General features: G+C 46.1%; 1 protein-coding gene across 1 annotated transcript in view; it reads right to left on the bottom strand.

Moving 5' to 3' along the window:
- The window catches only part of LOC101282253 (small integral membrane protein 10-like protein 2A), a 144,232-nt gene that overhangs the window by 51,690 nt on the left and 65,524 nt on the right, over positions 1-27,018 (bottom strand). The gene's annotated exons all lie outside the window — the stretch shown is intronic.

The following is a 27,018-nucleotide window of genomic DNA, read 5'->3' as shown; positions in this document are numbered from 1 at the left end:
GATTTCCCCCCAAGCGCACAGAGGGAACAGTGAAGAGGGCCTGTTTCCACAGGGAGGCAGGTCACTGCTGCAATAGCCGGTGTCAGCTTGGATCACAGGGGTTCGAATCTTGGCTCTGCCCACTGGCTCCGTGGCTTGGGACAAGTTACTTTCCTCTTTGCGCCTCAGTTTCCCCTTTGGTAAAATGGCTTCTGGTATTGTTTTGAGGATTAAAGGGAGAGCAGCGCGTACATTTTGATCACACTGTTGGCACGTAGTCAGTGCTTAAAACTGTAAGCTGGCCGGGTGCGGCGGCACACGCCGGTGGTCCCAGCTACTCCGGTGGTTGAGTCGGGAGAACCGCTTGAGCCCTGGACTTCCGGGCTGTAGGGCGCTCTGTGATCGCGTGTCTGCACTAAGTTCAGCTTCAATCTGGGAACCTCCCGGAAGCGGGGGACCACCAGCTTTCCTCTGGAGGGGTGAACAGGCCCAGGTCTGAAATGGAGCAGGTCAAAACTGCCCTGCTGATCAGTAGCCACATGGCGCCTGTGACTAGCCACTGCCCTCCAGCCTGGGCAACAGAGCAAGACCCCCGCCCTGACAAACAAACAAAACTCTTAGCCATCGAGTTCCCTGGCAGTCCAGTGGTTAGGACTCTGCGCTCTCACTGCCGAGAGCCCGGGTTCGATCCCTGGTCAGGGAACCAAAATCCCACAAGCCGCGTGGCCAAATCTTTTAGCTGTATATTAGGGTCAGCAGTCAGGGCTGTGGAATGGCCTCACTGACACCGAGAGGGTGGAGCATGGATGCTAACAAGAAAGAGTTTCTGAAGTCAAGGTTCCTCAGTGCGGAGAGAAAGACCTCAGAAATGGTGGTTTGGGGTTTTTCTGGAAGGGGGCTGGGGAATATCTCTTAGTAGAGTCCCTCTTTTAAATTAAACTTTTAATCTTGACATTATTGTAGAGTGGCAGGCAGTTGAAAGAAATAGAGAGGTCTCCTTTCCCCTCTCCCTCCTTTCCCCAGTGGTAGGTAACATCTTGCAAAACTATAGCACAAGGCACAACCAGGATATTGACATGAATACAGTCTGGATACAGAACAGTCCATCACTGCAAGGGGCCCTCCTGCTGCCCCTTTGTAGACGCACCCACATCTTGTCCTTCCCATCCACTCCTCTCCTGCCCATTCCCAGACCCCTCACCCCTGGCAACCACGAATCTGTTCTCCTTTTCTAGAAGTTTGTCATTTCAAGAATGTTTTATAAATGGAATCATATAGTCTGTAACCTTTTGAGATTGGCTTTTTTTGTCCCACTCAGCATAATTCACTGGAGATTTATCCACATCCTTCTGTGTAACAATTATTTGTTCCTTTTTATTGCTGGGTAGCATCCCATGGTATGGATGTACCACAGTTTGTTGAACCAGTCACCCACTGAAGGACCTGGGGGTGGTTTCCAGCTTTTGGCTATTAGAAGTAAGCCCGTGTGAACATTTAATTGTTTGCTGAATTATTTTTATGGTCGATGCTTTACAATCATGGTCAGATCATTCTGACACCTAATTCACTTTGGAGTTAGTGTCACTTGATCGTCTTTTCTCATTCAGGTTGTGAATTTCCTGGTTCTTTGTATGAAGGATGATCTTCCATTGTGTCCTGGACATTTTGGTGTCGTGTCAGGAGACACTGGGGTCTGTTGGAGCTGGGTACTGTAGCACAGGGGTCCCCAAACCCCAGGCCGAGGACCGATCCTGGTCGGAGGCCTGTTAGGAACCGGGCCGCACAGCAGGAGGTGAGGGGCGGGCGAGGGAGCGAGGCTTTGTCTGCGGTTTCCCACGGCTCCCATTACCGCCTGGACCACCCCCGCTCCCCCGTCCGTGGGAAAATGGTCTTCCATGGAAACCGGACCCTGGAGCCAAGAAGGTTGGGGACCGCTGCTGTAGCTTGCAGTGCCCCTGTTGAGGTTTGGCGAGCAGGCCCTGGCCTCCTGCCGTGGGCTGCGCTTGGGAGGACAGCATGAATTTCCAAGCCTCTGCGGTGCTGTTTTGGTTTGCTTGGTTTACCGCAGGCTGCTGGGGATGCTGCCTGGGGACATGGAAGGAGCTTCCCCAGGCCGGGCCACCTTGGGATTCTAGGCGGGGGAAGGGATTCCACCTGCTGCCTCCGAGAAAGGGATGCTTCTGGAGGCAGGAGCCCCCGCCAGTGGGCAATGGGGAATGTTTCCTGGGCCTGGGCTCTTTGTGGCTGGTGCCTCCCAGCAGTAGTGTGTCTCTTGGGGGCGGAGAGGGCAGTTTCAGGGCCAGCAGAGAAGCAGTGTGCTTGCTTTGCAGTGGATGTCTTCCTTGAGTGACCTAGAACTACATAAATATTCCATTTTTTTTTTCAGATTAAAGATGGAAGAAATCTGACATGCAGTGTGATCTCACCATCTCCGCTGTGTCTGAGAGCCCCTGCATAGACTTGTTAGGAGGAATAGAATCCCCTCTCCAGTGTAACCCAGGAAAACTGTATCGACATAACAACATATCAAATGAAAAGGAGTGACAGGTACCTTTTATTTTAACAGGTGAAACAAGGGAAGAGTTTGTTATTCTACAATTATTATTTATGGCTGTGTTGGATCTTCGTTGCTGTACACGGGCTTTCTCTAGTTGCAGCGAGCGGGGGCTACTCTTCATTGCGGTGCGCAGGCTTCTCATTGCAGTGGCTTCTCTTATTGTGGAGCACGGGCTCTAGGTGCACGGGCTTCAGTAGTTGTGGCATGCATGCTCAGTAGTTGTGCCTCGTGGGCTCTAGAGCTCAGGCTCAGTAGTTGTGGTGCACGGGCTTAGCTGCTCCACAGTATGTGGGATCTTCCTGGACCAGGGCTCGAACCCGTGTCCCCTGCATTGGCAGGTGGATTCTCAACCACTGCACCACCAGGGAAGTCCTCTACATTTTTTTTTCATTTTCCAAAATTACAGATAGGCATAAGCAGGTAGGTTATACAACTTTTTGGCAATGGCCAGCTCCATCCTGGTGCAGCTCGTGTCAGCATCCATAGCCATTTGGACAAATCCACATCATATCTGTGCCTCCCCAGTTGCCTACCGAGTAAAAAACTCATTATGTTTTTGGAGGCCAGGGAGGGTTTTAGGTATTCATCTGCCATCCTTCTGACGATGGGTAGGGCGCCCTGGGACTGACTTCAGAGGCTCCTTTATCCATGACTGGTTGACGCCACAGATGGCTTCAGGAAGAGAGCACGACCGACCGAGGTGGCCTGAAAGAGATGATGAAACCCACTTAATCCAGTGGACCCTGGGGCCTCTTGCCCCGCCCCCCGGCCACCTCCCCACCACACACACTTGTTTCCAACAGTGGTCATAAGACCTTGCTTTGGGGCATAGTCTGATTTGAAATGTCAACCTTATCATTTCTTTCATTCTGTCATATACATGGGTCTGTGTCGAGAATCTCTGTTCTGTTCCATGGACAAATTTTTGATTCCTGTTTTAATTGCTAAATCTATAATGTAGATTTTCATATCTTGAAACAGCTCACCATCATGGCTGTTTCCACATAGAGTCTCTTCAGTCGGCTCATTTCATGGCAAGATCCTGTTGAGGTTCATGACTATGTTTGCACTGAATTCATAGATGTATTTTGGGAAGAATTGATAGGATGACAATAATTAGTTTTCCTATCCTGCAAGAAATGGTATTTTTAGTCTCAAAACAGGAAACATAAAAACATTTCAAGCATATTTCCCTCTAGTTTAAAAAATGATATTCACATGTGTTTTGTGGCCAGTGTGAAATGGACATATCATTTCTGTTATTTCATATTTTATTCTTCAAGTATATAATATCTTCTGTGTTTAACTTGTATCCAATCTTACTTTTTTGCAAAATATCTGGTTGAATGACTTGTTATTCTAAAGAGACACTCACTTAAGAAGACAAAGGCAATTTTTTCAATTTCCTATGTAAATAAATTATAGTATATCAATAATATGATATAAATTACAGCTATTGAAAATGATAAAGGGGTCCTCTACGTACTGACCTGGAAAGATCTCCAAGAAATGGTAGTTGAAGAAAGAAACTCGAAAAACAATGTGTCTTATCATCCCATTTGTCTTTCTTCAGAGTCATCTATATCAATAAAAGTAAATGCAAAGAATAGGATCTGAAAATTCTACAGCAAACTGCTAACGGCAGTTCTTCTGGTGTAGGTGTGTAAGATGGGGGAATATAAGAAAGGAGTGGGAAGATGGATTATTAGTTGATCTCTATAAATGTAATTCTTACTTGTATTTTCTATAGGAATGTAAAAATGTAAGTCAATTCTGTAAAATTATTTAAATAAAACAAGATTCCTCAGAAGCATACATTTGAGACGCAGACAGGTGCAAACACCAAGGCGGACTGATGCAGATTCAGCCTGTTTTCTCCATGGGAAGGGCACTGGGGCTCAGAAGAGTGACATCAAAACCCCCAAACAAACAGTCAACCAACCTATAAGAGCACAGACTTAGCCAGGGAAGACTCTCTACCTGTCTGTGGCTTTAAGAGGTTCTCATTCAGGAGGGAAAGTGGAGGTGATGACACCCATTCTCCAGTCTCTTAGGCTTCCTTGTCCTCCCCATTTTACCAGGAATACACTCATGATAAGAATAGCAACAGCAGCAGCAGCAGACGTCTGCTCAGGGAGTCTGCCTGCCAGGCACTTCTCCAAAGGGCTTAACATACACTGGCTCATTTCATGTCTCAACAGGTTTGGTGAGTGCCACTGTCATGCCCATTTACCCAGAGCAGGGCACTGGGGTACGGGAAAGGCATGTAATTGGCCCAAGGTCACATAGCTAGTGCGTAGCAGAACCAGGGTGTAAACCCAATTTGTTTGGCTTCAGCGCCCCCGCCTTCCACCCCTTCAGTTTGCCTCCTCTTGATCCTTGTGGAAGACAAAGAAACAATTCCCCTCCTTCTATTTGTTTTGAACACTGAAAACAGTATCTTAGTGCCTTTACATGGTTCTACATGGGTGAGAAGAAACCTGGATGACTGAGCCTTCCCTGCACTCTAGGAAGGGGGTGTGTGACCTGGATCCCTCTTCCACATACGTGTCTCAATTTCCTCAGTTGTTATGTGAGACTGAGTAGGACAGCCATAATGGGGGCAAGGCACATTTCATCATAATAGTCATTTTAGTTCCTTAAACAGCAGCACTGTAAGAAACACAAAGCCCTGTCCTCACTGTTAGTAAAAACATCCTGTAAAAATCCATGTCCTACTTCTAGACAATATCCACATGGGTCACACACTTTAATGTTAACTATATACTTGTTCTATATCGGACACTCACAAGGTAATATGGCGTGAGAAGTCTGACCACTCACAGCCATATTTTCTACAATTAAACACCCCATTTATGTGAATTGGTGTTTAACAAAAAGCAGTCATTTGAGAGTCATTGCCAAGGCTGGATCCAGAGATCAAGGAAGTGTAGAGAATCCTACCTGGGACTGAATTGCCTTGCAGCTTTCACGGGGTAATTGGATCTTGAGACCACAATCGCTGACATTACCCAGTGGACCTGTTGAAATGCAATGAACACTGTTAGGACACTTTTTGTAATTCCTCCCATGGGAGAAGTTTTAATGGAGAGATTTTGCTCAAGTCAAGGAAAAGCCTGAGAGAAGAGAGCTGAGTGTCCAGGCAACAGATACACAGGTGGTACCCAAACATAGGTAATGTCTGCCCTGCCTTCCAGCACCTCTAATTCAGTGTATTCAGCCCTGAACATGGAGTAACTCAGGTGGTGGCAGCCACTGTCAGATCTTGCCATTGCATGTGGCCACAGTGTTCTGAGCCATTGTGCGTCACCATGACTCCTCTTGGTGTCTAATGAATCAGGTCCTGGGACTTAGAGAAAGGTAGTGGGAGAAGGGGCAAAAGAATTTTTCTCCCCTTTTTTGCTCTCTCTTCCAGACCAATTGTTACTGCTGTGAGAAATGTGGCTTATCAGAACAACTCCTGGGATAAAACACTCAGATACATCTAGCTAACGTAGCATCTTTATCTGCCATCACAAAATGAATCGGCTTGATAAACTCCAGCCCTGCTCGGTAATAGTTATGTGAGTACCATTTGTCCACATTAGGAAAATGACGCTGCACACAGAAGTGTTAGGAGTACAAGCTCAGGAGACAGACTGTTTAATTTCCAATCCCGGTTCTGTGGGATCTCGGGCAAGTCCCTTAAACTCTCTGATCCACAAGTTCCTCCTCTGTAAAACGGAGAGGACAACACTTCCTTCCTTAAGAGTTTGTGAGGATTGAATGAGACGATACTACTAAAGTGCTCAGAACAGTGTCTGGCATGCAGGGAGTGCTCAGATGACCTTAGCATTCATCACTGTGCTCATCTCAGCCAACCTCTTTGATTTGGCTCAGTCTTGGTTGGATCTACTGTATATTCAATCCCTTCAAAGTTCATCTCCCCAGTGGCACTGTTCCCCTCCTCTCCAGCCCATTTCCAAAGAAGAGGTCTTGGAGTGAGGCAAAGCTCATGCTCCTTGCAGTATCAGAAGGCCTGGGGCTCCCGAGTCTTGAGCTGGTCTCCACATCACGCTGATGGTCAGGTCCTTGGCTATGAAATTACTTGTATTCTCTCAGGAGAGAACATTCCATCTGTATCCCTGAAAGTTCTGCTAGCATCTGCTATTGAGAAGCATTGCTGGAATAACTCGGCATGTGCCATATTCCCAGAGAGCTAGGACAACTACTCTTGCAGCCATGCATGACCTCAATTCCAGTTCTCGCTGGCGCTGGGGATCCCGAGGTCTGCCTGTGACCAGGATGGGTGCCAGTATGGGCATCTAGGCCAGAAGCACTGCTGCTGGTGATACTAATGGTGCTCAGGGAGTCTTTGCCCCAAGTCAGGCACAAGACTGTGAAGTTCCATAGCCTACAGACACACCAACCTACAGCCTCTGTCTACAGCATTGCTGGTGGCAGAGAGGGACATGTGTGTCCTCAGGCCAGAACATTTTCATTAATGCAGTACGAGGCACTGATGTAAAGGTGAACTTCATGTCCAACTGGAATAAGGATTCATATACCAGCAGTAACATCCTGAAATTTAAAGGATAATTGTACACTGTACATAACTGGTGCAACATTTTTCATTAATTTACAGGAATCCAGACATAATAAGAACACTCTGCTCACTTGCTTTGGAAATCAACTTGTTGTTAGTGCAAATGTTCCCCACTTTACCTTATATCAGTTAAAGACACAAGCACTGACTGACATAAAATAAATGTGTGCTCAAATCCCATCACCGTGAGAATATGATTTATCTAAGCCACATTTCTTCATCTGTAAAGCGAAGGTCATAATTGCTCCTACCCCAGAGTTTGTCAAGGAAACGTCTGTAGTAACGTGTTTTACTTCGGTTTTAATGTTTGCTGAGAGATTTTAAGCCCTACTACTACCCCTTCCCCTTCTCCCCTACATGTGGGCAAGCTGATAAGAGAGCCTGAGTACTCCCTCCTTTTTTTATATGTCTCTGTTTTTTCTTAGTTTTTATTTAGCATTTTGTGTACATGGATTATGCATTCATTGTGGAATACATTTCCCAATTTCTCCCTCTTATTACAACTTTTTTTCAAATTCTTTTCCCACTTAGAAACATAATATTGAGCAGAGTTTCCTGTGCTATACAGCAGGTCCTTGTTGGTTATCTATTTTAAATATAGCAGTGTGTACATCCCAAACTCCCAGCCAATCCCTCCCCCCACGCTTCCCCCCTGGTAACCATAAGTTCAGTTCTCTAAGTCTATCAGTCTGTTTCTGTTTTGTAAGTAAGTTCATTTGTACCCTTTTTTTCAGATTCAACATATAAGTGATATCATACGATATTTGTCTTTCTCTGTCCAACTTACTTCACTCAGTGTGACAATCTCTAGGTCCATCCATATTACTGCAGATGGCATTATTTCACTCTTTTTAATGGCTGAGTAATATTCCATTGTATATATGGACCACATCATTTTAAAGAAAATGTGGTACATATATTCCCTCCTTTGATGCAAGCCAGAAGTTCAAACCATGCCAGCCCCACCCAGTGGAAGCAAAATCCCTCACCTCAGCTCCATCTCCTAAGCATAATAAAGCCCCAAAGTCAATTTCCTTTCCCTGTTCACTCAAGCCATTTTCAGACCTACTTGGGGAGGCTGCCCTGGTCTCCCAAGAAAGCCTCAATATGTGAGTACTGATCCTGTTACTAGTGCTTTAATGCATGTAAGGCGTAACCTGTCTTGATATCTAAACCAAATCTGGGGTTAAGAAGAACAGAAAGGACCCTGGAAGTAACCAGTAACTACTCAAAAGGCAAAACACTGGATGGTGAGGGGGACAAAAAACTAAAACAGAGGTTCATAGTTTTACCCAATTGGAAATCTAAAATTTACTAAAAGAATTTATGCAACAAAAGATTAAATTATGCTAACTGGCTTTTGTACTTCTACAAGAGAGGTTCTGAATTAACTTTAGCATCTGTTGATATGCACCAATTGGCAAAGCTTCATAGCCTTAATCAGCATCAGACTTAGAACACGAATACAGTTATACCTGGAGATTTTCACTAAATCTTAAAAAGGTACCAATTATACTTTTAGGAGAGTTATCAAACACAAAATAAAGGACATCAGAACTGTTGCCTTGCATAAATTCCCCCATAGTCAAATTACCCAAAACTATGCTCTGATTCAATGAAAGATAAATAAAGTCTTTGGCACAATTGGTTTTACAAAATGCAAGCCCTTGGACCTTCAATCCCACATAAAATAGTTAATACAGCCCAATATAAATTAAAACAGGGGGTTATGGGTTGACTCCCCCCCCAAATATGTGGAAGTATTAACCCACTGTGTCCGTGTTTTTCTGCCAGCTGAGTATAGTCAGGTGCAAATTATAAGTCAACTGTACAAGGACTAAGTGTACCTTGCCCTGGAACCATCCTTACACACGATTACCAGCCATGAGCCATTATGCAGACCCAGAGGTTCTGGAACACCAGGGCAGCCTGAGGAAAGGACCTCCTGCAGCTCTTGTGGAGCCTCCTACTGGTCTTCCCCCAAATTCACCTGAACGCATTGACTCCGGCAACCGTGCAATGAGGAGCACAGAAGCAAAAGTTTCAGAGACTGATTGGATACTAGGTATGAATCAACAGTGATGGCTGGAATTAATCTTTCTTTCTTTTATCTTTTTTTTTTTTTTTTTTTTTTTGCAGCGTGGCATGAGGGACTGCAGTTCCCCGACCGCGGACGGAACCTGCGCCCCCTGCAGTGGAAGTGCGCAGTCTTAACCACTGGACCTCCAGGGAAGTCCCGGAAGTTAATCATTTTGATCACATTAATTCCTTTTTAGGTAAAGGACTAAATCCATATTTAATACAAAGGGAAAAAATTAACGTTCCTCAAACGTATGGACACCGAGGGGGGAAAGCGGCGGGGGGTGGGTGGGGGTGGTGGGATGAATTGGGAGATTGGGATCAACATGTATACGCTAATATGTATAAAATGGATGACTAATGAGAACCTGCTGTATAAAAAAATAAAATTCAAAAACGAATTATAAAAAAATTAATGTTCCTTTGGTAGGTATAATCAAGTATAATTTTTTAAAATATTACTTATACCTTAGAAGTTTAGAACAGGCTTATCTTATTTAGTATTGGAGATATGCTCTTGCAAATGAAAGCACTAACCACATCACTATTACTCAGTCATTACAGAATAAGTCGTTTGGAGATGTTTTCCAGGCATAGTAAATATTACATATGATCAACATGTAATTAATATGCAATTAGAAGTTTATTACCTAATGTCTTTTTCTTCTCTGCCTCTTTTACAATTTGTCTAATAGTGGATTTTGCCAGACTTGGAATATGGCCCACCCAGATCTACCTGATGTTTACCTACTTAAAATCTGCATTTTCAAACAGCCTTTAATCATCAAAGTAATTCCTTCTTTGACTATGCAAACTATTTGCTGTGAAGCAGAATATGATAATGAGAAAATAAAATATTAGGGACAAAGAGACCTTCACAGAGTAAACAAAACAAACTTATGGACTGAATGTTTGTGTTCCCCCTCTTCCCAATTCAGATGTTGATATCCTAACCCCCAGTGTGATGGTATTTAGAGGTGAGGCTTTTGGGATGTGATTGGGTCATGAGGGTAGAGCCCTCATGAATGGGATTAGTGCCCATACAAGGAGCTGAAGAGACCAGAGTTCTCTTCTGCCATGTGAGGACACTGCAAGAAGACCTCTGTGTAAGAATCAGGAAGTGAGCATTCACCAGACACCGAATCTGTCAGCATCTTGATCTTGGGCTTCCCAACCTCCAGAACTATGAAAAATAAATTTCTGTTGTTTATAAGACACCCAGTTTATGATATTCTGTTAGAGCAGCCTGAACAGACTAAACCAAAACCTATTGGCAAGTGCCTGTCAAACTGGGCAGAGTGACTCCGTTTCTGCTGGGTTGCATTCACAGAGACTTGTTTCTATCTGTGCCTACGTGTTTTTGCACTCCTGCTGTCCACTGTGTTTCAAATATATTTGTAAGAATAACTTGAGACCTAGAATGCTAGCAGCTTACTCCAGAGAGGATTTTCATTTGCTTCTGCCAGATGCCTGGGGTCATTCTAGATGGGGTCCAAGAAAACCAAGTGCAAAACTTGAGGCCCCTACACAAACCAGGGTATTTGAAACTAATCTATAATTCCACCTGATATTAAGTCCACTTCCTGTTCCTCCCAGCCATTAGATCATAACAACTTGGGGGCCCAGATCATTTCTGGCAGAGTTAGAATCCCCATGTTGTGTGCCTCTGGTTTCTTTCACCTTGTCTGTTATGATGTCAAACCTCACCAGGCTGACAATTTCCCTTAGGGAAATAGTCACTTCCATGCTCCTTCACATGATTAGATTCCTATTTTCCTTTTGATTTTTAAATTCAAAATGATATACAAAATTTTAAATATACAGAGAAATTGAAAGAATAGCACCATGAACACCCAAATATTCACCATCTAAACACAACTATCATTAACATTCTTGCCATGAACACTGTGCACATAGGAGAGCAAAATTTGCCACTCCAAAATGTCTCTTAGGTCCAAAAGACTCAAGAAGAAACTTTGACTTTCCCCCTAACCACCTAAAGAATTTAGATACAGGGCTTGTTCTCAGAATAGAACTATCACCAGAGACACCTGTAAGAATATGGGCTGGGTCTGGGGGGGCAACTCTTAGAGATCAGAGTCCACCCCGGGTCCCATTGTCTCTGCAGGGCCCAGCAAACATTTGTTTACCAAATATTTGCTTTTCCATCTTCATGTGAAATGCCTTCCTCCCCTTTTACATTCCAACCCCCTACCCCCAACATCCTTTTCTATCTCTAGCTGAAGTTGGTATTTAAGATGAAGGTTTTGTCCATTTGGGGGAGTTACTCAGTTCTCCTGGGGTCTCTCCCATGGATACACATTATTAAACTTTTCTGTGATTTTCTCCTGTTAATCAGTCTCATGTCAATTTAAGTCTTATTACTTCTGAAACTAACACAACATTGTAAATCAACTATACTCCAATAAAATTAAAATTTTAAAAAGTTTAATTCTTAGACCAGCCACAAAAAGCTAGAAGGGTAGAGGAAAATCTCTTCCTCCCCAACATGCTGAACCTTTTCAAAGACATTTTCTAACCTCATGACACCTCAGTCCTAAATTTTTTTTTAGCACATATCTCCTAAAAACCAGAACATTCTCCGACATAAAAATAAAACCAGGTTTCCTACCCAGCAAGTAAGGAGCTTGGAAGTCATGACTCTCATCCTCATAACAAGAAAAAAGATGAACAAATTGAAAATCAACAACTCTTTTCAGATACATCAGATGTTAAAGGAAAACCACTGCCCCTAAAGTTGGAGCAAGAAGCATATACACCGACTCACAGCTTACAAGGATCAGAAAGCCAGGGAAAGATGCTAGTACACACCCCAGACCTCCTCCTGATCTGTCAACCAACCCCTCTCCCCGGGGTCTTTACCACTCTCTTGGGGAGTGCTTCTGGAATGAAGGGGGAAGGAGTAGAAGGATGGGTGTCTCCAGGCTCTGGCCTCTGAGCGTGACCCTGTGCTCATGGGCACCAATGATGGAGCCAGACTGCTCAGGCCCACATCCCATTTCCCCCTGGCTGGCACCCTCAGGCAAGTTGTTCCACTTCCTTTAGCCTCAGGACCCTCATCTATAAAGTGGGGATAATAATAATAACACCTACCATGAAAAACTTGGCGGATGAAATCAGTGGCTGCACGTCAAGTGCTCAGCACGGTACCAGCACAGAGCACACACTCTAAAGGCTCAACCATGACTAGTACGTTAAGGAAAAACCTTGCCTTCATTCTTCCCCATCTGTCTCATTTTTTTTTCATGCTGACACTTGCTGAAAGGACAGACCACACTCTCTATTCTCCCCTTGTGACTTGTTGCTGCCCAAATCCATCCCACAGCCACTGGTGATCACCTAAGCCCAGTAGACATTTCCAGCCCCCTGCACTCAACACCATGCCCCCCACGCCCCATAGACCTCCCCTCGTTGTCCGAACACTGCTCTCCCCTGGTTCTCGGGCGTCTCCCTTTCCATCTCCTCCATCAGATGATCCTCTTTGCAGCTCTTCTGCCGTCTCCCTCTGCAGGGCATGAAGGGCGCACAGTTTCCGCCACAGTGCCCAGGCATGAAGCAGTACCTTTCTACTTGGCCTTCCTGCTTCACTCTTCAGCCCATTATAACCTGTTCACAGTCAAGCAGCCACAGGCGTCCTTCCAAAACATAAGACAGAATCCTCTCTAAGGATCCAAACCCTCCAGGGACTTCAGATCTCATGCACAGTAGAAGCCTGAATCCTTATTCTCTTTCTGATCACATTTCCTACTATTCTCTCTCTCACCTACACTGCTCCAAGCACTTGGCTTTTCCTTGAATACATCAGGCACACTCTGGCCTCAGAAGCTTTGCACAGGCTGCTTCTGCATCCGGATAGCTCCAGAGAGCCGCCACAGGAGCCCGCCAGCTGCACCCTCATTGGCTGGACGGCCACAGGGGTGGGCCTTGCATGTGATGAACCCACACACTGGAGCATGGGGCCCGTGTCACCTACTAGGGTGGAAGCAGGGTCCCTTGGGGGCACCGAGGCTGAGGACAGACAGCAGGAGGCTCAGGCCCCGAGAGGTCACTGTGACCAGAGGGCATCCGCGAGGCAGCGGCGTCAGCCTCGTGCATCATCTCGTGTGGCGCGTGCCCAGGCTGCGGTGACCACGCTCAGGCCTCTGACCAGGGCGGTGGCCGTTTTCCGGAGGAGGAAGACCCCGCGGAGGGGGAGTGCCCCGGCCAGCCAGCGCTCCCACCAGGTACCTCTCAGTCCCCTTGGCCCCCCACAGCACCCTCGCAGAGAAGGCCCACGGGGGCCCTTCCCGACCCTGCATTTCCCCAGCTGCTCCTGCAGCAGATGCCTTTCCAGATTTCCCCTACGGTGCATCGGCCCGATCTGAGGGTGACCCTGATTTTACTTGACAAACGCGCGCGTATTTGAAGCCAAGTGGAGGAATCATATATCTGTCCCCGTCGGAGGGCAGGGGCCGTGTTTAACTTGCTCACCTTTGTGCCCTAGAAACCTGCCCCAGAGTCTGGCACCGAGGGGATGACTCGGGGGACACTGAGAAGACGTCATTTTCTTGGCAGGCATCTGTTAAATTGAGGTTTGCTGGGGAGGGTGGCGTCCGTGCTCTGGTTGCATTGATTCCGTGGGTGCTGAGCGCTCGTCTGTGCCAACCACTGGGCTCAGGGCCTGAGAGGCATCCACGTCCTTTAACCCTCAAGCAACTCCCGGAGACAAGTCGCAGTGTTTCCGAGTCCATTTGACGGCGGGGTCGGGGAGACGCAGCCAGGGAAGGGCAGGCACAGGCCAGTCTCACGCGGCCCCGAAGCCCCACGGCCGCTTCCGGACCTCTGCGCTTCGCCCCAGGCGCCTACTGCACGGGAGTCCGTGCGCCGGGCTTTTGCTCAGGATGGCAGTTTGCCAGAGACGGCTTTTTTTTTTTCGGTACGCGGGCCTCTCACTGCTGTGGCCTCTCCCGTTGCGGAGCACAGGCTCCGGACGCGCAGGCTCAGCGGCCATGGCTCACGGGCCCAGCCGCTCCGCGGCACGTGGGATCTTCCCGGACCGGGGCACGAACTCGTGTCCCCTGCATCGGCAGGCGGACTCTCAAGCACTGCGCCACCAGGGAAGCCCCCAGAGACAGCTTTTGAGAAGCATTATTCCCTCAGCAGGGCCCCGGCTTCCAGGTGCCGGAACCTCCCTGCAGCTTCTCTGCCAGCAGAGCTCGAGGAGTTGGAGCCCCGCAGAGGTGGCTGAGGCTTAGTGAAGTTTGCGACGCGAGGCTGCTGCGGAGCTCTTAGCTGACATCTCTCACTGCAGCGTCCACGAACTGCCACCCTCCCTTTTACCAACGGAAAGACACAGGAGAGTCTTTGACAATTTGGAGGTAGGTCTGTGCTCTGTTTACTTCCATATGGCTCACAGTCACTTATTTGAGCTTGAGACGCAGTTACATCCTAGTTTGAAAACTTCACAAATTTGTTTCTCAATGGGCACTGTCTGCTTTTCACAATCACTTTCTGAATCCTCTGCATCCCAGTGCAGCAAATATCTCAGTTAATGAGATTTTAACAAGTTAAGGCTATATGAGCTACAGAGAAAAACATCAAAGGTCCCCTCTGACATTTAGCTGACTATATTTGTTGGTTTACACTGAATATATGTATATTCATGGGCTATGTTTAGCATGACATAAAACTTTCAGTAGCTCTGAAAAATATCAAATGTGTAGCGAACACAGAGTGAAAAGTACAAGCTGAACCCCACCTCTGCCAATTCTACTCTCTAGAGGGGCCCTTTTTATATCTTGGGTATCTATGCAGATATTTCAACATAAAAATATTTTTCCAGTATAAGAAAAATGGTATTATTTTATGTACATTGTCTTCCAAACTTGCTTTCTCTTTCATTAATATATATGGCCATCTTTGCACATTAGTGCACAGAAATCCATCACATTGTTTGCAGTGTCTTCAGTGTAGTCTGTGGAATGGATTCACTATAGTTTATTCAGGGAGGCCTCTGTTGATATTCACTTAAGTGTTTCCAATTTGTAACACACTGGCCAGGGTGATGGGCAGCTGCATGTTCTAGCAGGATGAGTGATCTGAGAGAAATAGTGCCAGTGAGACTGCCATTAGGCCATTGAAAAAGTGCAGGTGAACACAATCTTTTTTTTTAAAAGAAGAAAGTAAATAGAGAAAATATCTTGCTGCATAGGAGTTTCACAAATGGAATGTTGGAACTATAAGTAGAGACGGATAGGTGGGTATATATCTAGGGTATTTCTAAGCTACTTTCTGGATGGGTAAAGGCTGCAGTTCACTTGGGTCAAAGAAATCTCTCTTGAAGGTATAGTATATGAAGACAGTTAAAAAGCAGAGGCCCCTAATGATTCCCCCACAAAACAGTTAGAACAAATAACTGAGTTCACCAAGCTGCGGGATACAAAACCAAAGCACAAAAGTCTATTGTGTTTCTATACACTAACAATGGACAGTCCAGAAAGGAAATCAGGAAAACAATTCCATTTACAACATCATCAGAAAGAATAAAATACTTAGGAATAAACTGAACCAAGAAGGCAAAGGACTTGTACACAGAAAGCTATAAAACATTGCTGAAATTAAAGAAATAAATGGAAAGACATTCCATGTAAATGGGCTGGATGACTTAATATTGTTCAGATGTCAGTACTCCCCAAAGTGATCTACACGTTCAAGGCACTCCCTATCAAAACCCTAAATACATTTTTTTTGGCAGAAATAGAAAAAGTCATCCTAAGATTCCTATAGAATCTCAAGGGACCCTGAATAGCCAAAACAATCTTGAAAAGAAGAAAAGCTGGAGGGCTCACACTTTCTGATTTCAGAACTTACTACAAAGCTACAGTAATCAAAACAGTGTGGTTCTACCTCCAAAGTAAATATAAACATACAGATTAAGAACAGGCATTAAGTTAATGTAGCCACAGACTCTTTAATTGGGGCACAAAATCTCTCCACTGTATACCAGTGAAAAATAAAATGCACACTCCATGGTCTTACATGATCTCACCTTGGAATTCATAAAGCATCACTTCTGCTGTGCTCTGAGGGTCTATTCATTTTTCTTCATCCTTTCTTCTTTCCATTCCTCAAACCGGATGGTCTCCATTAGGCTGTCTTCACACTTGCTGATTCTCTCTTCAGCCTGCAAAAATCTGCTTTTGAGATTCTCTAGGGACTTTTCATTTCCAATACTGTATTGTTCAACTTCAGAATTTTCACTCGGTTCTTTTTTTTTTTTTTTTTTATAATTTCCCCATCTTCATTAATATTCTCTGTTTGGTGAGATATTGCTCTCCTACTTTCCTTTCATTTTTAAGCATGTTTTAATTTATACCTTTGGACACATTCAATACAGCTCTTGGAAGGCTTTATCTAGTAAGGCAACATCTGGGACTTGTCAGGGACAGTTCCCATGAACTGCTTTGTTCCCCTCTGTATTGGTTACACATTTCTGCTTCTTTGCATGCCTCGATCATTTTGCTTAAATTATACATTTCAAATACTATAATGTGCCAACTCTGGAAGTCACATTTTCCCCTTCTTCCAGGTTTGTTGTTGTTGGGAGTTTGTTTGTTTTATCGTTTTTGTTGTTGCTGTTTGTTTAGTGACTTTCCCGAATGAATTTTTACTGTTTGTATTCTTTGTCACTTGCGGTCACTGAAGTTTCTTCTCAGTTACCTTTGTGGTGAACCAACAACTGGAAATAGATTTTATTAAATATCTTGAATCAATAAGTCTCCCAACTTTTGTGTTCATGTTAGGTCATACCTTCAATGCACATGTAGACAGGTTACAAGTCTACTTTAGTCTCAATTCTTGCTTACACAGAAACTCAAGATCAGCCAGAGCAAAAGCATCAGCCTTCTCAAGTGTACCATAGCCTCAGGCAGCCATAAAATTAGCCAATTGCCAGTAACTTTCTTTTCGACAAATGGCCTCAGGAAAGGCTTTTCACCCTGGGTTAACTCCAAGTCAGGACAAACAAAATCAGGTTTGCAAATGGAACCTTCCAGGGAACACCCCAATCTCGTCAAATAATAATGCTATGAATACTAGACCCTTGCTTCTATTAATAGATATGATTTGCAAATATATTCTCTCATTCTGTGGGTTGCTCTTTCACTTTCTTGATAATGCCCTTTATTCATTCACGTTTACCTCAAAATATTTATTGAAAGTCTCCTATGTACCCCTCACACTGCCAGTTGTATGTTCCATGAGTTTAACAGTGAACATGATAGGCAAGATCCCTGCTCCAGTGAGCCTAACACACAGGCTAGGGCGAGGGGGGGGGTCACACACCATACATAAAGAAACAGCAATTTCCAATTACAGCAAGAGCTATGAACGAAATAAGCCATTCAACCCAAATGCAAGCATTATTAGCCTTCTAATTTATAAATGGGTAGAGATTTGGACTAGAGTATTGGTTTTCAAAATATTCCCCTTGAACCCCTAGAGAACAGATCCTTAAACTTTAGCATATCGGTGTTCCTTGTTAAAATCAAATGAAAATTATAGGCCATGGGGATTATGGATTTCCTTAGTGAAAAAGCACATGCACCAATAACTTCCTATCTCTCTCTTAGGTTTCATAGATTACCTGAAGTCTATCTGCAGGAAGCTGGTAGGGGTGGCTCTAAGCTTAGCCCATCCTTCTGCCAGAGCAGCTCCTATTGTCCACTATTTTTGCATATTGGACCTTCAAGAAAGATTTTATTTGATCCAAGTGTGTTGTGGGCCCCACTCTCCCAGAAAATAGTTTAGAAACACCAAGTTAGAGGATCTCTCTGTGTTATCTCTTTCAACAAAACATTAGTAAGAATTCTACCCTTCGAGATGCTTTTTCCTTGTTTACTTTCTTCAGTGAAAAAACTAGACTGTGTTCACTTTCTCTTTTTTCATTCTTGCTGTCCTCCTGGAACCTGCCTGTCCCTCTTGCCAGCGAGATATAAATTGGGATTAATACAATGTCTCTCGATAGGGGCCTGTCTGAATGAGTCATGGTGAGTTCATTCCATGGACTACACTGCAGCCATTGAAAACAAGGTGGTTGATTTCTGTGCACTAATATGCACAGTCTGATTTCTTAGACTAAAAGCATGGAGTTCTGATTAAGATAAGGTCCACTACATTAATCTAGACAGAAAATACAGTGAAAGCCTGAATTAAAATAGTGCTACAGGGCTTCCCTGGTGGCGCAGTGGTTGAGAGTCCGCCTCCCAATGCAGGGGACACGAGTTCGTGCCCCGGTCCGGAAAGATCCCACATGCCGTGGAGCGGCTGGGCCTGTGAGCCATGGCCGCCGGGCCTGCGCGTCCGGAGCCTGTGCTCCACAATGGGAGAGGCCGCGACAGTGAGAGGCCCGCGTACCACAAAAAAAAAAAAATAGTGCTATAGCAGATGAAGAGGGAAAAGAGATAAGGAAAACATAAGGAAGCAGAATCCATAGGATCTGGTGATTGATAACATAATACTTCGCTTCCCCCCACATAACGACACCACAGTAACAGGCTCTAGTATAGTAACAGGGGATTATTATACTGTTACACTGCAGTGGAAAAGGCTGCAAGGTCCAGACTCTAAGAAGGAGTTTTTAGGGACAACCAAGCCAACAAGGGAGATAAAAATAAGGATGCTAGAGGAAATTGATGTGCCTGACACTTACAGTTAGAGCAAGCACTAAACAAAGCCCAACTCCTAGGCAGATTAACATAAAACCTCACTCTGAAGGCCTATTTACCTTAGTTCCTGTTATCTAATATATCATTACAGCTTTCAACAAAGAATTACAATCCATGTTAGAATGAAATAATATTCAGAGTCTGAAGAGACAAAGCAAACATCAGAACAACATTCAGATATGGCACAGAGTTTAGAATGGTCAAACAGGGAATTAAAAATGGCTATTGGGTTTCCCTGGTGGCGCAGTGGTTGAGAGTCTGCCTGCCAATGCAGGGGACATGGGTTCGTGCCCCGGTCTGGGAAGATCCCACATGCCGCGGAGCGGCTGGGCCCGTGAACCATGGCCGCTGAGCCTGCGCGTCCGGAGCCTGTGCTCCAAAACGGGAGAGGCCACAACAGTGAGAGGTCCGCATACTGCAAAAGAAAAAAAAAATGGCTATGATTGGGCTTCCCTGGTGGCGCAGTGGTTGAGAGTCCACCTGCCGATGCTAGGGGACACGGGTTCGTGCCCCGGTCCAGGAAGATCCCACATGCCGTGGAGCGGCTGGGCCCGTAAGCCTTGGCCACTGAGCCTGCGCGTCTGGAGCCTGCGCTCCGCAACGGGAGAGGCCACAACAGTGAGAGGCCCGCGTACAGCAAAAAGAAAAAAATTAAATTAAAAAAATTTAAAAATGGCTATGATTAATATGTTAAGGGCTATAATGGAAAAAAAATAGACAACAGGCAAGAATAGACAGGTAGAATACAGAGGAGTGACATCAACAAAAGTAGTAGAGTAGGGAATTTGAAGGGCCTGTCCTTCCACAGAAACACCAAAATGAGCAAACACTGTCAGAACTAAATTGGTCAGACTCTAGGAAATAAAGGTTTGAAGCAACCAAATGAATGCTGAATCAACAAAAAGAAGCCTTTGACAGGAGGGCTTTGTGGTGTTTTAACTGAGCCTTGCCCCCTTCCCCTCCCCTCCATGGTGATAGTCTTGAAGACAGTAGCCCTCATTCCTGATATAGGTATCTTGTTCTGGAGGAACAGCGTAGACCTTGTTCCCAAGGAATTGTATTTGTCTATTTTGACCCGTCTAGGGTTTCCCTGAGGACAGATACAACGTGCAAGTTTTTTTTCACCCAACTCAGAACTCTCTCATGGTGACACAGTGGCTGTAAAAAGACAAAGATAAAGATAGAATCTTGAAAGCAGCAAGAAAGAAGTGACTCATCAAGTAAAAGGAATCTTCAATAAGATTAGCAGTCAATTTCTCAGAAGAAACCATGGAGACCAGAAGGTAATGGGATAACATATTTAAAGTGCTGACAGAAAAAAAAATCTGTCAATCTCTCAACCAAGAATTCTATATCTGGCAAAACTATGCTTCAAAATGGAAAGAGAGGGCTTCCCTGGTGGCGCAGTGGTTGAGAGTCCGCCTGCCGATGCAGGGGACACGGGTTCGTGCCCAGGTCCGGGAAGATACCACATGCCGCAGAGCGCCTGAGCCCGTGAGCCATGGCCGCTGAGCCTGCACGTCCGGAGCCTGTGCTCCGCAACGGGAGAGGCCACAACAGTGAGAGGCCCGCGTACAGAAAAAAAAAAAAAAAAGGAAAGAGAAATTAAGACATCCCCGTATTTTAAAAAAGCTGAGAAAAGTCATCGCTAGTAGACCTACCCTAGAAGAAATGCTAAAGTTAATTCTTCCAGCTGAAATGAAAGGATACTAGGCAGTAAATGTAAGTCATATGAAGAAATAAAGAACAGTGGTAAAGATAACAATACAGGTAAATATAAAAGCCACTTTTATCATATTTACGGTTTGTAATACCTCTGTTTCTCCTACATTATTTAAGATGCAAACACATAAAACAATACTTACAAATCTATGTTAATGGAAACAATAAATAGAAATTTAACTTGTAATAATAACTACAAGAGTGGGGACTGAGCTGTATAGAAGCAAAGCTTTTGTATACTATTGAGACTAGGTTGTTATTAATTCAAACTAGATTGTTAAAAGTTTAATATGTCAAGTGTAGTCCCCAGGGTAAACACTTAGAAAATAACTTTAAAAAATACAGGGCTTCCCTGGTGGCTCAGTGGTTAAGAATCCGCCTGCCAATGCAGGGGACACAGCTTCGAGCCCTGGTCTGGGAAGATCCCACATGCCACAGAGCAACTAAGCCCATGCATAACAACTACTGGGCCCACGCACGACAACTACTGAAGGCTGCGCGCCTAGAGCCTGTGCTCCGCAACAAGAGAAGCCACCGCAATGAGAAGCCCGCGCACTGCAACGAAGAGTAGCCCTCGCTCGCTGCAACTAGAGAAAGCCCATGCACAGCAACGAAGACCCGACACAGCCAAAAATAAATAAATAAAAATAAATAAATTTATAAAAGAAAGAAATAAAGCGCAGATTAAGATCACATTTAACCCTAACCCATTTAACGGCTTCTCCAAGGGCTCTTTCAGCCCTAATGCACTACAAGACTTGAGGGAGTCAGGGATACAGCTTTAAGTAACTGCAGCTGTAATTGTGCCTAAATGCTTGGGGGTCACGAAGACTTTTGATAACCCCAAAAAGGTATGGGCTAGCTTTTTGGACAATTGCCCACATACTCAAAACTTTGAAGGCCCTTTGAAGTCATCCATGGACCCCCAGATGAGGAAGCCTTGCTTCCCAGGTTGGTCAAAGACCACTGAAGGAAAGATATTGATATACTGGGTTGGCCCAAAAGTTCATTCGGGTTTTCCATAGGATGCTATGAAAAACCCGAACGAACTTTTTGGCCAATCCAATGTTTTTTTTGTGTGCTGATCTATCCCGTGGGTATGCCCAGCTCCCAGAGGGGCCCTTGCCAGCAAAATGGGTGGAAAAGGCTTTGGATCCCTTTGGCAGGGGAGGGGGAGAGTCTTTGCACAAGGACCATTAGGAGCCTGGCCCTGGGTAGGCCTATGTCCACTGAGCCTGAAGACTTGAGAATTTTCTCCATTCTTGAGAATTTTCAGGAAGATTTCACCCACTGTGTCAGGATCTGTGGGAGTGGGAACTGCACAAAGCAGAGTATAATCCATATAGACCGCCCTATGCTGCTGTATTTTTCTCAGCTCACATTCCCGCTGCCCTGTTGTAGCAAGGATTTTAAAAGCAAACAGTGTATAGAGTTGAGATGATTAGTTTTCAATCTTGGCAGGGGGTTACATTTATCCCTTTAGGTTTATTTCTCTCACACACAAAAATCTGCAGACAGCTTTCGCCCATACTACCTCTACTCTGTGTGAGATCCTGCACCAGCTCCAACAGGGGGAATGCCCAAAATATAAGGTGCTGACACTCCAGTGAATGGGGCACGAGGTGAAGAAGAAAACCCAGAATAACACCCTTTAGGAAAGCTGAGAGCCTCCCCAAGGGAGGCCTGGGGATGGCAGATATATGGGTACTACCTGAAGAGAGAATGCTCCCAGCCATGACATCTTCTGCTACCAAACTCGAGTTCCTCTGAGGTGTCTGCAGCCCTTGGGTCGGAGTCAGTTCCTTCTTGTCACCCCAAGTCGCACACGGCCATACCAGAGCCTAAGGAGGGACGAGGGAAATGTTTCTTGGTGTTTCGTGGCTCTTCCTCTCCACTTCCCCCCTAAATCCCAACCCTGGAGCAGAGCTCCCTCTGGAAGCTGGCCTGGCCACCTCCCTCCCTCCTTCCCCCGGGTTGTCCAGATCTGAGGGTGAAGGGTGCTCACCACCACTCCTCTCACCTCGCCTCCCGCCCTCTCCCCCTCATACGCTCATGACTGTTGACCCTCGGGAGGGCTTCCCTGACTCCCTGTCACTTTGTCCACAGCTGCATCCCTTGCCTGGCACCACGATGGTAGTAAGAAGCAGGGGGCACAGAGGGAGGGAAGAGAGGCGAAGACGGCCACGGGAATGGAAGGGCTTAGAAGCGACTACGTCCAGCTGCCGAGCCTGGGACAGACTTTGGCAGGGAGTCCCCTCCTTTACGTGACCGACATCCTAACATTTAATGATTTTCAACGGACACAGAGAGAAGGTAGCAAGGAGAGCATTTAAATCTCCTGACGAAGATGAGACCATGATTCCTTTTTTCTTCTCTCCCGCCCTGCCTGCCCATTCTCAGTCACCGTGGCCGTTCCTCTGGGAACAGTGGGACAGTTTACACTCACTATTGGCAGTGGCCATGGCAGAGGGAGCCAGGCAGTGAAGGAGGAAGAGGCCGCTGGAGTGGGGGAAGGGCTGGAAGGGACCCCCCACACACAACAGGCTCTTGAGTAGCAGTCACCTCGCTGTTTTCTGGGAGGGAGAAGCTGAAGAGCCAGGCCCTGCACGCGGCTGGACAGATCTGGCCTGGACACGCGGACACGCCCTAGCGTCTCGGCCACAGCGGGCAGTGGCCCCCTGCTCCCCGACCCCTTGACTCCCAACCTCAGGCATCACAAATGCAGACCGATCAGAGTGCAAGAGGACCGCTGGCCTCTGCTCTCCTGGCTCCTTTCTCATCCTCTTTGCTCAGCCCATCTTTTCCCTGATGTCCCTCAGTTGCTGAGGGCCGGAGCACAGGGGTGGGGATAGGAGCCCACACCCCTCACACCTGGCTCAGGTCAGCTTTCGTCTCCTCAGTGCCATCTCCACCTGTGGGATCTGAAGTTGGAGTGTTCTGCCTCTCCGTTCTGTCCCGAGTGAATACCCGGCCTGTGTCTCCAGCCCCCGGGCTTTTGTGTGATGTCTTCCTGTTGTGTCCTCAGAAAAGCATCAGAGTTCTCGTCTTTCAGCCACACGCTGGGGAGGTGGCAGGTGAGTATGAAGCAGAATGACATCTCCCCTCCATTCCCTCCTGCCATTTCCTTCCTTAGTGCCCACGTCTCTTCTTTGTCTGAGATGATGAGGGCTGATGTGAGTGGTCAGGATGCATGAGCAAGGAGCCCCTGCGAGGCTGTGGCAGAGGGTTGATAGGGAAGAAGAGGTACTAATGAGTCAGCTAGGAGCCCCAACTTCTACATCCTGTGCCACAACAGCTGGGACAAGAATGTCCATTCTTCCTGGAGCCCCTGTGTTCAAAGGGTGCTGGAGTATCTGAACTTGGAAACAGGAATCCTCGATTCTTTTCCTGTTTCTGCCCATTCACATCTAAAGGTCTTCCTGCCACTTGCCTTAAAAAAAAATCTCTAAAACAGGACCCATGTTCCATGCTTCTGACCTCTCCTGGGAAGGTCATCATAGACGAGGACCTGGAAGATGAGCTCTGAAGCTAAAAGGTGTTGTAACTGGGGATGGCAGCTTTGGGAAAACAGAGTGCCCTTTTGCTGACCCGTTTTCAGGAACTTTGCTGAATCTCATGAAGGGGCAGTAACTGCGGGCTCCATCCACGCGGTACTTCCTTCAACTTTTGAATCCATCTCTTCTTTCTAAATGCTAAACAGGGAATTCCCTGGCGGTCCAGTTGTTAGGACTCCGTGCTTCCACTGCAGGGGGACGCAGGTTCGATCCCTGGTCGGGGAATTAAGATCGCGCAAGCCACGTGTCGCGGCTAAAAAAAAAAAAAAAAAAGCTACACAAATAAATGCCCTTTGCGTGGTAGCATGATACCAGCTATCTAGGGTGCTACCAAACGTGGATTCACACAGAAAGTGCCCTCTGCAGGAAGCTGAACTTCCCCTTAGTTCCAAGGGCACAATCACAGAGAGACCTGGAAGGGATGGTGGGGCAGTCCTTCTCCAAGCCTTTTGCAGTATAATGGTCTCCTTTCCTTCCGGGTCACTTCCTCATGTGAGATTAACTCTTTCATTCTTTTTAGTGGCCGTTCTACAGTCACCTCTTATGAGTTTGAGGATACACCTAATAGTGTAAATACTGTCCACAAAAATTCCACCCCTAGCCATCACTTGCCCTCCTTTTTCAAGCATCTCAAGTTTAAGGAATCTAATATATTGTGGTTGTTACTCATTAGCAGTGTATCTAGCTGAATGGGGACATTAGCTTATTGCTTACCACTGACTAGAGAGGAGCATCTCCAGAAAGGAATGTCACACCAGAAGGCTACCCTTCTGACCATCATGAGCCAGCTTTAAAAAGAGCTGGAGGGGCTTCCCTGCTGGCGCAGTGGTTAAGAATCCGCCTGCCAATGCAGGGGACACGGGTTCGAGCCCCGGTCCGGGAAGATCCCACGTGCCGCGGAGCGGCTAGGCCCGTGCACCACGACCACTGAGCCTGCGCGTCTGGAGCCTGTGCTCCGCAACGGGAGAGGCCGCGACAGTGAGAGGCCCGCGCACCGTGATGAAGAGTGGCCCCCGCTCACCGCAACTGGAGAAAGCCCTCGCACAGAAACGAAGACCCAACACAGGCAAAAATAAACAAACAGGGCTTCCCTGGTGGCGCAGTGGTTGAGAGTCCGCCTGCCGATGCAGGGGACACGGGTTCATGCCCCGGTCTGGGAGGATCCCACATGCCGCAGAGCGGCTGGGCCTGTGAGCCATGGCCGCTGAGCCTGCGCGTCCGGAGCCTGTGCTCCGCAACGGGGGAGGCCACAACAGTGAGAGACCCGCATACAGCAAAAATAAATAAATTTATAAAAAAAGAACAGCTGGAAATGATGGAAAACTCAGTAAGGATGCTTAAAAGCTGAATAAGTAGACAGAGTTGATTTTTTAAAACAAGATGAAAGATGTTCCAAATGTTTATGGACCATCTTCTGTAACATGGTTTATGGACCATGAACATAGACTGTTCCAAATGTTTATGGACCATCTTCTGTAACCAATGTTAGGCATGCTCACCAGTCTCTCTTAATTCTCACAGCAGCCCTGATAGGAAGGAATCACTATCTCCATTTTATAAACACGTAAACAAGCTTAGAAAGGACTCTTCATGGAAAAATTATCTGGGGAATTCCCTGGTGGTCCAGTGGTTAAGACTCAGCGCTCTCACTGCCAGGGCCCAGGTTCCACCCCTGGTTGGGGAACTAAGATCACGCATGCCGTGCGGTGTGGCCAAAAAAAAAAAAAGAAGAAAAAAAGAGAAAAATTATCTGAAGACACCTATTCTAAAAAAGTGAACGTTGGTCATCTCTGGGTAATATGGAAACAATGGAATTTTGTCTGATGTTTAAATCTCATATGAAACAAAATGCCGTTTCCATTTAAAAAGTAAAATTTTATGAAATAATAAGTATATAGAAGGCTTGACCAACATCCTAAACTAGGATCTGACACAGGTATAAACCCATGTCTTCCAACTTCCCTGCCCTTCCCTTGACATCACATCGTCTTCTCAGGAGATACAGTTGTCTCTCCTGCAGGGGATTGGTTCTAGGACACCCTGCAGCTACCAAAATCTGAGGATGCTTAAGTCCCTTATGTAAAATGGTGCAGTATTTACATATAACCTACACACATCTTCCCATATACTTTAAATCACCTCTAGATTACTTACAATACCTAGTACAATGTAAATGCTATGTAAACAGTTGCCAGCATGCAGCAAATTCATGTTTTACCTTTCCTAAGCTCTGGAATTTTTTTGATCCGCGGTTGGTTGAATCTGTGCACGTGGAATCTGTGGATATAGAGGGCCAACTGCGCAACCTCAGGCCAATGGGGAAGGAAAAGGAACCACCATGAACAAACCAGTTTCTGTCTGACCTGGCTCTCACTGAGCCATCACTCTAAGTCACAGGCCTCACCCTGCTCTGACTGGACACTCCCTCCTCACACCCAATGTTCACCGAGGCTACAAGGCCATGAGGCCACGTGGCTCTCCTTACCACTCTAGTAAATCAGTTTGCAAAATCTCCAGACCTTCCTGCAAAGCATCCATGTATATGGGGCTGTGGCTGAACAGCCATAAAAATGGGCCTCCTGTTAGGTCCTGGAGCAGGGTGGCATCAACTTGAAAGCCTTCCAGTCCACATAGTGAAAGTCAAAAAAAGGCCATGCACCACTGCCCTCTGCCTTCTACAGATACCTGGATGAGGGCCCCGATTACCTCCTTCATCATTTCATTCTGAATACCTCAGTGTTGAGAGGACCAGCAGGAAGAAAGATATCAAGTGCTTCCAGGGTCCCTAGGTCTGTGCTGGCATTCAGGCCTCTGCGT

This window comes from Orcinus orca, chromosome X (genome assembly GCF_937001465.1).
Source record: "Orcinus orca chromosome X, mOrcOrc1.1, whole genome shotgun sequence".
Taxonomy (NCBI): domain Eukaryota; kingdom Metazoa; phylum Chordata; class Mammalia; order Artiodactyla; family Delphinidae; genus Orcinus; species Orcinus orca.
The sequence above is the reverse complement of the archived record's forward strand: the minus strand, read 5'-3'. Positions and strand labels throughout refer to the sequence as shown.